Raw genomic sequence first — 17776 nt, 5'->3', positions numbered from 1 at the left:
TCTTTGATTGAATCAAAAGTCTTTGATGACCTGCTAAAGTCACAAAAAAGCCTAAGTCACATGAGTTTGAGTCACATGGTTGTGACACCCCCTGACTCTGAAGAAGTGTGTATATACTCTTGAGGTTAGCATTTTGCTTCAGGCTCTCACTCATTGGAAGAGCCTGTGTGTGATTTTGCCAGGCAAGACTCTGGGTAGCCATTAAGGAGCCCCCCGGCTTTGAAAACTCAGATGTTGGTGCTTCTCTCTCTCTGGTGACTATGTACATATTGCTTTGGACAGACAGAAGCCCTGTCTGCTGATTTGTGTTATTTGTTCTGTTTATATAATTTCTGCTTGTAATTTCTGTTTGTGTTTTCTCTGAAGTTCAGGGTGCTGACTTTTTTCCCTGAACTAAGTGAATTATATATGCATGTTTAATTAAAGTGAGATTGTAAACTCCTTAAAGTTGCTTTCCTTAGAAAAGCAGATCAAAGAACCTGTGCTAACAGCCCTCCTGTGTGCTGGTACTGTTAGTCTTGTTGTTGGTCTTACACTTCCACAGCAGCTGCTAGTAACATTGTTTTTACAATTAATTAAAAATATTTAGAGATACAAATTTTCTCCTATGGACTGCTTAGGCTGCATGCCCAAAGTTTTGTATTTTGTCTCATTGTTATCGTTATTTTTAATGAAATTTAATTTCTATTATTTGTTCTTTGACTCAAGAGTTCTTTAGTTTGAGTTATATAATAGATTACATAATAGATTTTTTTCCATTGGCACTTTATTTAGTATGATTTTTATTGCATTGCAATCAATTAAAGGTGTTATTTCTGATTTTTATTGTTTATTTGTAAGGTTTTTATGTCCTAAGACATGATCAATTTTTGTAAAAATGCCATACACTGCTGGGCACGTGTATATCCCTTTCTATTTCCATTCAATATTTGCCAGAGAGGTCTATCATATCTAATTTTTTTAAAAATTCTATTCATGTCTTTTACATATTTCTTGTTCATTTTTATTAGATTTATCTAGGACTTATAGGGGTAAATTGAGGTCCCTCGGTATTACAGTTTGTTATCTATTTATCCTTGTTATTCATTTAGTTTTCTTTCTTAAAATTTAGAAACCATGGCATTGGATTTAAATGCATTAAATATTGTAATCAATTTGTTGTGTATTTTACCTTTCAGCAAAATGTCATTTCCCTCTGTCTCTTTTAATTATGTCTATTTTTGCTACTGCCTTGTCTTAAATCATAATTGCTAACCCTGATTTTTGTGGTCAGATAAGTCATATTTTATACCAACCCCTTATTTTAACTCTGTGTGAGTATTTAGTTTTCAAGTATGTTTCTTATAAAGAGCACATTGTTGAATTTTGCTTTCTGATCTAGTCTATTTACTTCTTCCATTTTATGGATGAGTTTATCCCATTCACATTCACAGTTATTATAGTTATTTCCCCTACATTCTATTCTCTTTTTCTTTTTCTTCTCCATACTCCTCGTTCCCTCTTTATATTACTATTTTTTTTCTTTTTACCTTCTTTTTACTACCACCTCTCCAAGTTTAAGGTCATTTTATGTCTTTGTTCCATCTCCTACCCGATGCTGGGAAGTGTAAAAACTCCTTTTTGAGGGAAAAAGTTGTCAACAGATGTGCTTAGGGGCATTGTGCAGTGCTGAGGCCCTGGCCTAAGGGCCTGGAAGTAATGGCTGTATTTCCCCAAGAAAAATCATGGTTAGTCAAGATGTAGATGGCTAGCACTGTAGGGAGCATGCAATGTAATGAAAAGACCCTGAGGCTGATAGATGAGCATCATGGAATAATTGGAAAGGTGCTTGACTTGGAGTCAGAAGGCACAAACTCAAGTTAATTCTTAGACATTAACTAGTTTTATGTGCATGCACAAGTCATTGTCCTTCTCTGGATCTTGCTTTCTCCATCTATAAAATGTAGATACTAATCCTATTTACATCATAAAGTTGTTAGGAAAATACATTTTAAACCTTAACATTCCATGTAAATGTGTTTCATTAATTGGCCTCATTAGGTCTCAGTTTCCTCATCTGTCAAATAGGTTAACAATTCTCAGGATTGTTGTGAGAATTACAACAGGGGGTACACTTTCAAAAGTTAAAAATCCTATACAAAGATAAGGTAGTATTGTTATATTTGAGGGAAATTGCATCATTATTGTCATTGTTTTGCCAAAATACATTAATTCTTGGATTTCCAGACTCTAGTTTTTAAACTTCTTAACAAATATTTGGAATGCAAGGTGAGAATTTAAACCATATTGGGCTAAAACATGAAAATTCAGAGAACATATTCAGCACATCAAATTGAGAAGCTGTTGATGACTTAGATTCCTGTAATGTTAATACAATTTGAAGATCTTCCCCAGCCTTTAATAGGCCTATGTGACTTGCTTTGAACCAGAATCACATGGAAGCCTGAGCCACATGAGCCTGGGTCAGGAGGGTTGTGATGATATATATATTCTGAGATTAGCATTTTGCTTTGGAGCTCACTCAGGGGAAGGCTGTTCATGTGATTTAGCCAGATGAGACTCTGGGTAGCCGTTGAGGAGACCTCTGGCTTTGAAAAGCCCAGATGTTGGTGCTTCCCTCTCCCTGGTAACTATGTATGCATTGCTCTTGGTCAGACAGTTAGAAGCCCTGTTTGTTGGTCTTTGCTGTTTGTATTTGCTCTGTTTATATGATTTCTGCTTGTAATTTGTTTGTATTTTCTCTGAAGTTCGGGGTGCTTACTTTTCCCCTGAACTAAGTGCATGAGATACAGATAGATAGATAGATAGATAGATAGATAGATAGATAGATAGATGTTTGATTAAAATAAGATTGTTGATCCCTTTTAAGTTACTTTCCTTTAGAAAAGCAGATCAAAGAACCCATGCTAGCAGCCCTCCTGTGTGCTGGTGTTACTGGTCTTACACCCCCACAGCAACTGCAAGTAGCATTGTTGTTACAATTCCTGGCATTATTCAAAGAGCATTACCCAATGAACATTCCCTAAAAACTCATTTTGAAAGGAAACTTGTGATTTTATTGATGGCACAGAATGTATAACTAAGGCAATAATATAGAACAAAAGCACTTAGGTAGAACTTACTAACCTTCAGTCCTAGTGAGTCTTGCCCCAAGTTGATTTTCATGGCAACCAGAGCATTGTGGGAGTCGAAAAGAATCGTCCTAACTCCACATAGCTTCTTTTGCAGTTTTTTTATGTAGAATCTCCAAGAGGACCTAAAGAATGCAAACCAATAACCAGGGTCGAACAGTGGTTGAAAAGATGCTCCTTACCTCAAGTCACATGGAATATTGGGGATCAGAATTTCTGAATATAGCCAGAGAAAAAGCATCTTTAAAAGACAAACACGAAATACCTAATGGCTTCTCAAGCTAACTGGCTAGATGCATCTGGGTGAGTGTGGTATCACAGAAGAGATGGCCCACTGGATTTGGTGATCTAACTAAGGAACTGGCAGATCCCCCATCCTATGAGGGAAGAGATCACACAGTGACCCAAGATGGGCAGATGGTAGCAGAAAGTTGCAGAAGAAAAAGAGATGTTCAGCAGAAAGAACAAAACAGCAGAGAATCCCAGCTCAACAGAGAAAGCAACTTGCCCCAAAGACAACCTGAAAAAAAATAGGCATCAATCATTGTAACATTGAAGGAATGACTTGATCTAGCCATGAATGTTCCCTATGCATGCCTCCATCCATGCATGTTTCTTGGTTGCAGGTGTTTCCTGTATAACAGAGCTTTGATGCATACCCATATCACCTAAGGAAGCACCCGTATCTCTCTTTCAGTAACAGTCAGCCTGGGATGGAATGCGATACACTCAGATAAGTCAGCCTTCATAGCATTAAGGACAACGTCCTGGTGCTTAGTGGCTCATTTTACAGGATGTCACTGTTGTTTGACCACACCTGGAGCCCTCTCCATCTGCAATCACAGAACGTTAGAACCAAAAGAGATCTTAGAAGACAGAATGCTGGATCTGAAAGGGACAACTAGAGGAAGTGATGTGCTCGTGATTATACCACAATTAAGTGGCAAAGCCAGGGTTCAAACTCAGGTCTTCTCTCTCCTGATCCATTCTTGTTTCCCCCCTGCATCACATTGCCCGGTACTAATGACTCCGTACTATTCTATTCTCTCTCATCTCCAAATGATTAGGACTTTGGGTGCACACTAGCATCTATACATCTTGTTCTCTGCTTGTTTCATAGGTGTGAATGTTATCTCCTTAACTAAATTGTGGGTGCTTTGGAGCTAGAGAAGGAGCCTTCACAATTCTAACACAGAGACCGGTGAGGGGTAGCTGCTAAATAAACATTGTTTTAATTGATTGATCTAAGGCAAACCAACTCCTTCTCAGAAGGTACAAGCTTCTTCTCAGCCCCAAAACTGAGGGAATGCCTTGTGTTGCAGTCAGAAGGAGTTGTGAGTATACAGCAATACAACACACTAGATCATATTTCAGTCTCTTCATTTCATCTGACAGCAAAGAAGCTGATTAAAAACAGCCGTACAAGTCATGAAAGGGTAACTGGGCCCTTCATTTTCCCTCAGCTCAGAGGCAGCAGCAACTGTACTCCATGAGATAACTATTCAGGCAGAAAATTACTAATAGACACCATCTAGCTGATGAATGTCTTCTCCTTAATAATTGATATCATTCCATCTATTTTCAAAGGTTAGTCTTACATTAAAATTACAATGCTGAATAGGTCAGCCTGTAATTTAACGATAAATTATTTCACCCCTTCATGTTAGTGTTGTGTTTGGATAATGATGAGGTTCTTATTCCTACACACCTTCTGCCCCACCCCCAATGAAACTATGAAAGAATTGCTCATTTGGCCTAATCTCTCTTACCCTGGATTTGGGGACCTGATTCATCCTGACTCATTGTCAGTTACAAGACCACATACTTCATGAACAAGTATGCATGTATTCTTGTTCTCTTTGTCTCTGTCTCTGTCTCCTTGCTCCCTCCCCCCCCCCCCTCCTCCTCCTCCTCCTCCTCCTCCTCCTCCTCCTCCTCCTTCTTCTTCTTCTTCTTCTTCTTCTTCTTCTTCTTCTTCTTCTTCTTCTTCTTCTTCTTCTTCTTCTTCTTCATCTCTCTCTCTCTCTCTCTCTCTCTCTCTCTCTCTCTCTCTCTCTCTCTCTCTCCCTCTTTCCCCTATGTATATGGGTTTTTTTCCATCCTCTCTCACTTTTAGTAAAATAATGAGCCACACTCAAGACTTACCTTTCTTTTTTATTTTAATTTAAATTTATTTATTTGACATATTTAGTTTTCAGCATTGATTTTCACAATAGTTTGAATTACAAATTTTCTCCCCATTTCTATCCTCCCCCCCCACTCCAAGATGGCTTATATTCTGGTTGCCCTGTTCCCCAGTCAGCCCTCCCCTCTATCACCCCCCTCCCCTCTCATCCCCTTTTCCCTTCCTTTCTTGTAGGGCAAGATAAATTTCTACGCCCCATTGCCTGTGTATCTTATTTTTTAATTGCATGCAAAAACTTTTTTTTGTTTGTTTTTGAACATCTGATTTTAAAACTTTGAGTTCCAAATTCTCTCCCCTCTTCCCTTCTCACCCACCCTCCCTAAGAAGTCGAGCAATTCAACCTAGGCCACATGTGTATCATTGTGTATAAATCTTCCATAATACTCATGTTGTGAAAGACTAACTACATTTTGCTCCTTCCCAACCCATCCCGCTTTATTGAATTTTCTCCCTTGACCCTATCCCCTTTCCAAAATGTTTGTTTTTGATTACCTTCACCCCCATCTGCCCTCCCCTCCATCATCCCCCCCCCTTTTATTTTTTTTTCTTCCTCCCTCTTCTTTCCTGTGGGGTAAGATACACAACTGAGTATGTATGGTATTCCCTCCTCAGGCCAAATCTGATGAGCGCAAGGTTCACTCATTCCCCCCTCACCTGCCCTCTCCCCTCCTCCCACAGAACTGCTTCCTCTTGCCACCTTTATGTGAGATAATCCACCCCATTCTATCTCTCCCTATCTCCCTCTCTCAGTATGATGCTCTCTCATCCCTTAATTTCATTTTATTTCTTTTAGATATCTTCCCTTCATCTTCAACTCACCCTGTGTCACACATATATATACACATAGATATATACATACATACACATTCACTTATATATATATATACATAAACATATATATATATATATATATATATATATGCATATTCCCTTCAGCTACCCTAATACTGAGGTCTCATGAATCATCCATGTCCTCTTTCCATGTAGGAATGTAAACAAAACAGTTCAACTTTAGTAAGTCCCTTGCAATTTCTGTTTCTTGATTACCTTTTCATGCTTCTCTTGATTCTTATGTTTGAAAGTCAAATTTTCTATTCAGTTCTGGTCTTTTCACTGAGAAAGCTTGAAAGTCCTCTATTTTATTGAAAACCCATATTTCGCCTTGGAGCATGATACTCAGTTTTGCTGGGTAGGTGATTCGAGGTTTTAATCCTAGCTCCATTGACCTCCGGAATATCGCATTCCAAGCCCTTCGATCTCTTAATGTAGAAGCTGCCAGATCCTGGGTTATTCTGATTGGGTTTCCACAATACTCAAATTGTTTCTTTCTGGCTGCTTGCAGTATTTTCTCCTTGATCTGGGAGCTCTGGAATTTGGCGACAATATTCCTAGGAGATTTCTTTTGGGGATCTATTTGAGGAGGCGATCGATGGATTCTTTCAATTTCTATTTTGCCCCGTGGCTCTAGAATATCAGGGCAGTTCTCCTTCATAATTTCTTGAAAGATGATATCTAGGCTCTTTTTTTGATCATGGCTTTCAGGTAGTCCAATTATTTTTAAATTATCTCTCCTGGATCTATTTTCCAGGTCAGTGGTTTTTCCAAGGAGATATTTCACATTGTCTTCCATTTTTTCATTCCTTTGGTTCTGTTTTATAATATCCTGGTTTCTTATAAAGTCACTAGCTTCCACTTGCTTCAATCTAATTTTTAAAGTAGTATTTTCTTCAGTGGTCTTTTGGACCTCCTTTTCCATTTGGCTAATTCTGCCTTTCAAGGCATTCTTCTCCTCATTGGCTTTTTGGAGCTCTTTTGCTATTTGAGTTAATCTGTTTTTTAAGGTGTTGTTTTCTTCAGTGTATTTTTCAGTATTTTTTTGGGTCTCCTTTAGCAAGTCATTGACTTGTTTTTCATGGTTTTCTCTCATCCGTCTCATTTCTCTTCCCAATTTTTCCTCTACTTCTCTAACTTGCTTTTCCAAATCCTTTTTGAGCTCTTCCATGGCCTGGGACCAGTTCCTGTTTTTCTTGGAGGTTTCTGTTGTAGGCTCTTTGACTTTATTAATTTCTTCTGTCTGTATGTTTTGGTCTTCTTTGTCAGCAAAGAAAGAATGCAGAGTCTGAGACTGAATCTCGGTGCGTTTTTGCTGCCTGGCCATAATCCCAGCCAACTGACTTGACCCTTGAGTTTTTCAGTGGGGTATGACTGCTTGTAGACTACAGAGTTCTATGTTCCACGTTTGGGGGGTGGTGCCAGCTCTGCCGCACCAGCACTGCTCCTTCCCCAAGGACCCCCAACCCGAACTGGTCTGAGATCTTCAGCAGGCTGTGCACCCCTGCTCTGATCCGCCACTTAATTCCTCCCACCAGGTGGGCCTGGAGCCTGAAGCTGCAGCAGCCGTAGCTGCCCCACCTCCGCTGCCCCCGGGGCTGGAAGCCGAACCGGGAACTCCTTCCACTCCCGCAGCTTTTCCCACTAACCTTCTCAAGCAGTCTTTGGTGTTTGTGGGTTGAGAAGTCTCGTAACTGCAGCAGCTCACTGAATCAGGGCGCTAGGGCCCCCTCCGCCCGGCTTCTGGTCTAGATGGTCCACGCCGCTCAGGCTGGGCTCTGCTCCACTCCGTTCCCAGCTCCCAGCTCCGTGCGGGATAGACCTCACCCAGAGACCATCCAGGCTGTCCTGGGCTGGGGCCCTGCTTCTCTCTGCTGTTCTGTGGGTTCTGCCTTTCTAGAATTGGTTCAGAGCCATTTTTTATAGGTTTTTGGAGGGGCTCGGCAGGGAGCTCAGGCTGGTCCCTGCTTTCCAGCCGCCATCTTGGCTCCGCCCCCCAAAAAAACACTAAGACTTACCTTTCTACTTTTCCCACTTTTTAGCCCAGTATATTACACATAGGAGTCAATTAATCAGTCAGTCAATAAGCATTTATTATGTGCCTATTATGTGCCAGGCACTGTGATAAGCACTGAGGATCCAAACAAAAGCAAAAGACAGTCCCTGCCCTTGAAGAGCACACAATCTAATGGAGGAAAAAATGTGAAATCAATAATCCACAAGTATTTATTTAATGCCTACCATGTGCCAAGCACTGTGCTAGGTGCTAGAGATACAAAGGCAAAAAAATGAAACAGTCCTTATATGAATAGAGCTTCAGTTCTAACAGGGGAGACCACAAGAAGTATATCTTTAAGAATGTACAGAATAAATTTAAAGGGAATTAATAAGAATAAAGACAAGATAGTTAAATGTAGGTGAGTCAGAGAAGGAGAGGACTGTAATGAGGACAACCTTCTCAGGACATATGACCAGACAAAGAAGTATTCATGTTTCTAGTAAGAGTCGTTATTTGTCCTTCATTCTTAAAGAGGTCCACAATGTCAGGAAAGTGATGCCATGACTTGCATGTGAATTGGATTTAAGTGAGGGAGGGCCTGTGCAAAGTCCAAGTTTCACTCTCTCCTCCAGAACCATCAGGGTCCAGTAGCAAGATATAGATCAGGATGACTGGTGATGGCTCCATCTAGTAAGAGTGAGGGATGACAGATGGGCAGCCTGACTTCTACAGGATAATTACTAAAAGAACCAGCAGAAGGCCTCTGGGGCTTTAAGAAAATTCTCAGTGGAAACGTTACAGAAAGACCCAAACAAGAATCACACAGGCAGGAGAGTGGAGGTGAGTTCTATTTTGTGCCAATGGAGGGAATGCACAGACCAGTGAGCTCAGGGATCCAAGGAAGTAGGATCCTGGGTACATTTTTTTTTCTTTCAAAGCTTTCTTAATTTAGAAGCATGGTACTCTGAGGAAGTCTGTATTCAGACCAACATGCCTCAGTCCTGATATCATTACAGCACTGAGCTGGACCAAGCACTTTTATTTCCATGATTTTCCCAACCACCCTATAAGCTATGGACTATTGTTGTCCTTACAAAAACACCACTACCCCTGATGTCAAGCGTGTTCAAGTTTATAAAAATAGTCATATAGCCCAGTGGATAGAGTCAGGAGGGCCTGGGGTTTGACTCTGTCCTCAAACACTAGCACAAATGTGACCCTGAAGAAGCCACTTAACTCTCCCAGCCTCAATTTCCCCATCTGTAACATAAGAATGTTATGTTAGCACTTCCCTCACCTGTAGCACTTCCCTCACAGAGTTATCATGAAGCTCAGGTAAGACAATATCTGCAAAGCACTTTGCCAAATAGAAAGTGCTATATAAATGTCAATTATTTACAAAGAGCTTTACATGTATCATCCCCCTCGAGCCTTTATGAAGTAGGGACTAAGACTTTATCCCCATGTCACAGAGAGGAAATGGGCTCAGAATACTAAAGCCATCTGTTCAAGATTATATAGCAGAATCTCAACCAAGTCTAAGGTTTTCTGATGTCTAATCTAATTTTCATAATATGATATGATAAACATTTATTAAGTGCCTACTATGTATCAAACACTTTGCTAAGTACTGGAGACACAAATAAGGAAAAGAAAAATAGTCTCTGCCCTCAAGGAGTTTCCAATCTAATTGGGGAAGACAATACACAAAAGAAAACTGAAAAACAAGGGACAAATAGTGTAAGAGAGTATCCAGCATGGGTGTGGCGGGGAGGGGGTGGGGGGTGGCAGGGTGGCGTGGCAAAGAGATGAAGTAATGATGATAGGGTTGAAACCAAGCAGATCAGCTGGTGTCAAGTGAAGAGATGGCTGGCATTTTGAGCCCTCTATTAAAGGAGGCCATGGCAGGTTTTTGCTCCGGCCTCCAGCGCTTCTATCAGAAAGGCAGAAGCAACTAAGGATACTGATGAGGTGTGATAAGGTGGTTTGTCATCCAAACATTCACCCTTTTCGTCAGAAATATTTAATAAGTGATAGTGGAATAAATAAATGAATGAATGGGGGTTTTTGTGAAATCAAGTAGTATCATAGTGGTTCAGACTACTGGTCCATCCAGTCCAATATTCTCCAATAAAATATTGGGGAAAAAATGGTCGGTTGATGTGATCATCAATTCAATTCAAACATTTGTTAAGATTTATTATTCTGGATTTCTTTTCTCTTCCTAGTACAAATCTTCTTTATTGACTGGAGTTTGTGGTGAGCAAGATATGGACAGATATACCCACCTCTGAGTTTGCTGGGCTACTTTTGCCCATCACTATCAGTCTTCTACTTATTCCAGTTCTGACCTATTGATTTCCATTCTTGAGGACTCCTCGCCACCCTTACCCCCACCTAGGGAATTCTTTCTCTCCTCCTCCCAATTTCATCTTATTCTGTGAAATCACTTCCCCCTCCTTAAAGGACTCTGTGGTTGTACATTTAAGGAAAATAAATACCTTTTTGCCAATAAATACCTTTTTGACTGTGTGTTAGGAAATGGAGAAACGCAGATGAAACATAATAGAGACCCTGCCCTCAAGTAGTTTATTGTCTATCAAGGGAATGAAACAGCAAATAACTATTCATTCAAGTTAAGATATAAGTACATAAGAGAGGCCAAATAGAAAAGCCTGAAAAATTCAAGGAAGGGGACATCATTACTAGCTGGAGGAATCAGGGAATGCCTCATGGAAGAGGTGGCACCTGAACTGAACTTTAAAGGCAAGAGCAATATTTAATTAAGCAGAGATGGGTATGGGGTGGAGGGCATCTGTTCCTAGCACTGGGAAGGTGCATATAAAGAAACAGGGGCAAGAAGAGGTAGGATGAGATTAGTGGGTGGCAAGAATTCAGTCCTACTGGAGTACTGAGTTCATGAAGGGTGGTAGTATGAAATGCCATCATCTCAAAAGGCTAGGGCTGTATCCCCAACATACTTAGCTTTCAATTCAATTCCATAGTTATCTAGTAAGTGCAGTAAATAAACAGATTCAAAATGCTGTTCTAGGCATTAAAGAAGGTCAAAAAATAAATCAATTAGGAAGAATTCTGGTGAAGACGGCTGAATGAAAAGTCACAGAGGAACCCAGGTCTCCTCTATGTTCTCCAGAAAAGTCTAAAAATAGCACCAAACAGCTCATAATTAAGACATGCAAAGAGAAACCACAATAAGCTCCTTTACCCAGTCCAAAACTATTCAAAAAGATAAGCAGAGTGCTGAGGGGCCAGTCCACTAGGGAAGCCAGCATGAGTGAAGGTAAATAAGCCAGAAGTCTGTCAGCTATCAGACCAGATTGTTTCAGGAGGCACCTGATGCCTAAAGCACTTTAAGGGGGAGTTGCAAGGAAAGCAGAGAAAAAACCCAGAGTAAGTGGACAGAAAAGCCCAGAAAAGAAGAAATTTGCAATGCTCTGATTTTTCTGGCCACAGATTTGGGGACAAGGTCTAAATGTGACAACCCTGATACTAAAAATGAATTTCAATCAGACCCAAGATATTCAGAGGACTCTGAAGTCTGCAGAGCTCAATACTAGGGAATAGGAAGCCTTGGAAGATGGGAAACATGAGAGCTCTGGGAAACCTGCAGCCCTCTGACCTCTGTTACCTCATGCTCCAGAATGAGAGCCAGTAGCTCTGACTGTAATATTCCAAGTAGCTGTAAATCTACAGCAATCTGATTTAAGTTGCTCCAGGGATCCCTTAAGACTACAACACTCTGAACCTGGGAAACTCATGGGAGGCTAAACACTGCAGCATTCTGAGGGCAGACAGTCCACAAAAGGTAGAAGTCAGGAGGCCAAGATATCAAGATCAGGACCAAAGAGGACCTGTACAGGAAGAGGTAAACCTAGCACAAAAAAAAACCTAAAACAGCAACTGAAGCTGGAGATATGAGTAGACAAAATAAGACACTGAACACTATGAAAAAATATGGGTCAAGAGACTCCCAAGGAGTGTATCTAAAAGAAGATAATAGCTCTATAACTACAAGCCAAGCCTCAGAGTTAAAAACTGGCTTGACCACTAGGATCACAATCGTATTCAGGAAAAAAAATGAAGAAAGAAATTTTTAAAAAATAAAAGTATAAGTGAAATAAGAACTTGGTAAGAAAAAAAAGAAAGCATTTAAAGGAAAATAAGTAGTTAGGAAGAAAGATGGAAGACTTTTCCCAAGTAATAGATTTTATGAAAATTAAAATGTAGCAAACAGAAGTCAATGATTCTGTGAGGAATCATGAAATATTAAAGAAAAGATTAAAATTCATTAGAGAATATGAATAATTTAATCCTAAAGATTGGTAAATTACAGAACAAGTCATAGAAACAATACATAATTCTATCAAAGAAAATGATAACAAAACAATATGCTAAAAATTTGTATGGTACAATCAAAGCAGGCATTAGGCAAACTTTATAGCTCTACACACTTTCATTGACAAAATATAGAAAGGCCAGATCACTAAATTGGACAAAGAACTAAAAAGAAAAGTAGAAAACCAATAAATTTTAAGGCTTTAATAGAAGTTTAAATAGAAGTTCTAAAACCCAAAGAAGATATTTAATAATTTTTTAAAAGTCTATCACATCAATAAGTAAAACTAGAAACTATTTTTGGAAGGAGGGGACTAATAAAATAGATCAACCACTAACTAATTTAATTTTCAAAAGAAAGAGGAAAATCAAATAACCAGTATCAAAAAGGAAAAGGAAAAATTCACAACAAAGGAAGAGGAAATTATTAGAAATCATTTTGTCCAATTATATGCTAATAAAACTGACAATTTAAATGAAATGGGTGGATATTTACAAAAATATAAGATACTCAAATTGACAAAACAAGAAAAAAATAACTTAAAACTCAGTCTTGGGGGAGAGGGGCAGGGGGAAGAACAAGTCATAAATGAGCTCCCAAACACAAAAACCCTAGGGCCAGATAAATTTACAAGCAAATTTTTATCAAATCTTCAAAGAACAATTAATTCTAATATTACATAAATGGTTTAGTAACAGAGAAAAGTAAAAGACCCCCCCTCCAAATTCCTTCTATAAGTACACTAATATCCCTAAATAATATTGAAGTTAAAGTGTAAATAAAATGTCAGTAAAGAAGCTACAGCAATACATTAAAAAGCTTCTAACTATAATCATGTTAAATTTATACCAGGACTGCAGGGTTGGTTCAATATTAGGAAAACTATAAATACAATAGACTACATTAACAATAAAAACTATTAGAATCACATGATTACATTTTCAAAAAGCTTTTAACAAAATATATCATCCAGTTATGTTTTTAAAAAACATTTTTTAAAACCTAGGAAGAAATAGACTTTGCCTTAATATGGTAAATATTATCCTTAAAAACTAAAATGAAGAGCCAAACATATGGGGTTGAGCTGTAGTAGTGGCTGCTGGAAGTTTAACCTTGACTTAGCAGCAACCTCATCTGGCCTTCCCTCAGGGCCAGGAGACCTCTAGCAACCTCCCTTCCTTGCTTTTCTCCCAGTGTTAAACACAACCAAGTCCACCAATGAAACTGTTCATTCACCAGCAGCCTGGCTTAGTAGTTGAAAAACAAAGACAAAGACAGCACAGGAATAAGGCACCAGTGTGTTGAAGGGAATGTAGAACTGAGGAAAGCTAAGAAAGATGACCAGATGCTAAAAAGAAGAAATATCAGCACATTTCCTGATGATACTACTCTGCTCACAAGAAAACTGCAATAACCAGGGCTCTGGGCTTTGATCTGTTGAAGAAATTGTCAAAGATATAAATAGTAATAATCTGGAGGTTCAACTTCAGGTTACCCAAGGAAACTCCTTTCTAGGGAAAAATTGCTTTCCTCCCTCCCCTCCCTCCCAAATAATTGATGTTGGCATGATTCCAAAACTTGCAGGCTTCTTGAGCAGGACAAATTATCATCTTATTCAGTTTTAATCTGCTTGGGCACTTACCAACAAACATTGCTTCTGAGACATCAGACCAAACCAAGACTCTGGTAGATGTAGAGGGACTGTAGTTCGGGTCATGGCCCTATGGTCCTCGTCCCAGTCTCACATCAGTGAATAGGCAATGAGCAGGGCTCTGGAAAACCTTGCATGTGATGGTTCAGCTTAGAGAGACTTGGTTATCTAGCATGGTGCAACAGACGCTGTTCTAGCTCTGCTTATGTTACATATGTAGTTCCTGATACGTCAACACTAACACTTAAGACATCTTACCTAGACACTTTCAAATCTTTGTTATCATGAGAATCGGCTCCCCTAACAGAAGCCATTGAGCAAATCCTTTCCACTTTGGTTCACCTTTTGCTTCATGGTGATCCAGAAGCTCTGACAAATACCTGTTAGGTTATTACCTACCTCATAGATGGTTCAAATGTCTGGATTGAAGTGCTTGTGGAAAATACTTGTCCCACAGTTAGTGAAACTTCTAGGATCTTGTAAAATGTCAATGGTGTCTCCTTCCTTACAAGCTATCAGAAACACTGTCATTGAGACAGATGAACAAACTCTGATTGCCATAGACTCAAGAACATTTGCTGTCTTTCCTAGTCTACTTACCTACTTGTATCAGTAAGGCAATAAACACAGGATCAACAATAATAGTGAATATGCCTATGTAGTTCTGTATCACAAAGTATGAGAGACTTTCCATATAGAAGATAGAAGTATAACATTTATTCAGAATCCAGAGAACCATATCCCATAACCAAATGTTCAGCTCCCACAGCCAGTTAACCCACTTCATCATAACAGCAAGGAACCCAAAACACAATATCACAACATGGAGCCTTGCCATCCCAAAACCTCTCCTACCCCCTGCTAGGGTCTTCCCCAAAACAAACTCACAGTACACCTAAGTCAGCCTGTTCAGTTCTAACTATCATGATGGTGACCATTAGCAGCCATAACTGTGCTCTCTCTCTCTCTCTCTCTCTCTCTCTCTCTCAGCATTTTCCTGTGACATAACTTCCTTTCATCAAGAAGCTCCTCCCACCACATGTGACTTAGGCTTCCTGTGACATAAGCAGGTCATATGGCCTATTAATGGGTGGGAAAGATCTTCAAATCTAAATTGCTATTACGCTTCCCTGAAACCAATATCCAGAAGGAGGTTGCATGGACAATCTCAAACATCACAGCTGGTTATCAGAATCAAAACATGGCAAGTTATGAATCATGGACTAGTTCCATACTTGGTTGGAATTCTCTCAAAGGGAGACTTTGACTCACAGAAAGATGTTGTATGGATTCTCACAAACTATACAAGTGGTAGAACAATTGAACAGATTGTGTATCTTGTTCAAAATGGAATTCTGGAGCCCTTAATCAACCTCTTGTCTGCAAAAGACAGCAAAATTGTCCTGGTCATTTTGAACACAATTTCAAATATTTTTCTAGCTACTGAAAAATTAAATGAAATTGAAAAACTTTATCCTAGTTGAAGAATGTGGAGGACTAGACAGAAATTAAGCATTCCAATCCCTCGAAAATGAAATCATAAATGAGGCTTCCTCAAGCCTAATCGAAAACCATTTCTCCACAGAGGAAGATTGAAATGTTGTTCCAGAATCTACTTCCAATGGCTATACCTTCCAGATTCAAGATGGCACACCTGAGACCTTTAACTTTTAGATTTTATAGTCAAAACATCAAGTCTTGTATGCCTTGTTCTTGGTATAATTTGTCTTCTCTAAGATCTTTTTTTTAAATGTGCCTTTTTAATATAGCACTAAAACATACTTGAACAGTGCACGTTCTGTATAAAACCTCTCTTCTCAATGGGGTTCTTATTTCTATGCAGAATTTCCTGTCTTGCAGTGTCCTGTAAATAAAAATTTATCTTGTCCCCCCAAAAATGAAGAACCAGCATAAACTGGAGGCCTTTCTAATAAGATCAGGGATAAAATAAGCACATACATCTACTATTTTTTGGTATTTTTCTAGAAATGCTAACTACAACAATAACAAGAAAGAGAAATCTAGGGAATAAGCAGATATAATAGCTAAATAATTAGAGCAGGTAAATATTGCATAATCACTTTTTTTGGCAGATGATAGGGTCTGTATCAGAGCTGTCCAACCTTAGGTTTTTATTGAAAAAATAGACAATATATTTTGATTTGCCATTTTAGTGAAGGCTCTGAGGTAGCTCAGCTTCATTTTCTAAAGCATTTATGTAAATTTCTATGCTTGTAGGTGGGCCACATAAATCGCACTGCTGGCCGCATGCAGCCGTGGGCCACATTTTGGACAGCCCTGGTATACATGAAGAACCGTAGATAGCAAACTTCAGGAAATAATCAGGATATTTTTGAAACCCATATAAATCATTAGCCTTTCTCTACATATTACCAAAAATAACCCAGAATGAAGAGAGAGAGGTTTCATTCAAAATAACTACCAAATATATAAAATATTTGAGAGTCCACCTACCAAAACACATATAGAAACTGTATGAAAAGAACCATAAAACAATGTTTACAGAAAGAATGGCAGACATTTAATTGGAGTCATATCAATTGCTCATGATTGGGCTGTTCCAACATAATAAAATTATAATATTATGTCAATTAATTTTTCTTCAGTGTCATACCAATCAAACTACCACGAAGTTTCTTTAAAGAAACTAGAAAAAATAGCAAAATTCATCTTGAAGAACAAGAGGTCAAAAATTTCAAGGAGAGTAATGAATATAACCAGAAATAAGAATACTTAGGAATACCAGTAATTGTTAAAAACTATTTGAGAATTGGTGAAAAACAGAAAAGTTAATTAATAAAATATATTGGGAACCTAAGATCCAAAAAGAAATGAACAAAGAAGCTTAGTGTTCAATGAACATAAGGATCCAAGTAACTAGGGTAAGGACTTTCTATCTAATAAAATCTTTTAGGAAAACTAGATATCAGTTTGGCAAAAATTAGATTCAGACTAGTATCTAACACTATCTACTAGTGGAAACAGGATTCGGATGTGAAAGGTCACATCATAAATAAAGTAGAGAAACAGTGAAGTAGTTATCTTTTCTAACTATGGACAGGGGTAGAGTCTTTGACCAAAAAAAGAATCACAGAAGATAAAACTATTTTAACTACATAAAATGAGGAGGGCAGGGGAATATGACTGAGTAAAATAAATTACATTTAGAAGGAAGAGAGTTAAGTAGGGGAAATATTTGTAGAATGCTTCTCCAATAAAGATCTGATATTTGAAATATATATAAGGAAATATAAAATATATAATAACAAGAGCCATTCCCTAATAGATGGATGGCAAAAGGACATATAAAGAAGCAGTTCTCAAAAGAAGCTACTAATAATCATATGAAAAATTCTCCAAATAACTGATAATAAGAAAAAATGAAAATTAAAACAACTCCAAGGTTCATTTCACACTCATCAGATTTGAGGAATGGATATGACAGGACAGGCACACTAATACACTGTTGGTGGACCTGTAGATTGGTCCAGCCATTTTGGAGTGCAGTTTAGAGCTATACCTAAAAATTCACTGAACTGTTCCTACTCTTTGACTTTGTTGTGCCACTACGAAGTATAGATCACAGGGACATCTAAGAAAG

The 17776-nt window shown here is 38.6% G+C and overlaps 1 pseudogene; it reads left to right on the top strand.

Annotated features, from left to right (window-relative positions):
- Positions 1 to 15828, top strand: part of LOC118842080 — a 56366-nt pseudogene extending 40538 nt beyond the window's left edge.
- Positions 15829 to 17776: the final 1948 nt, after the last annotated feature.

The sequence above is a fragment of the Trichosurus vulpecula genome, chromosome 3, assembly GCF_011100635.1.
Source record: "Trichosurus vulpecula isolate mTriVul1 chromosome 3, mTriVul1.pri, whole genome shotgun sequence".
Classification (NCBI taxonomy): domain Eukaryota; kingdom Metazoa; phylum Chordata; class Mammalia; order Diprotodontia; family Phalangeridae; genus Trichosurus; species Trichosurus vulpecula.
Note: the sequence above shows the minus strand (reverse complement) of the source record. Positions and strands in the feature narration are given on the sequence as shown.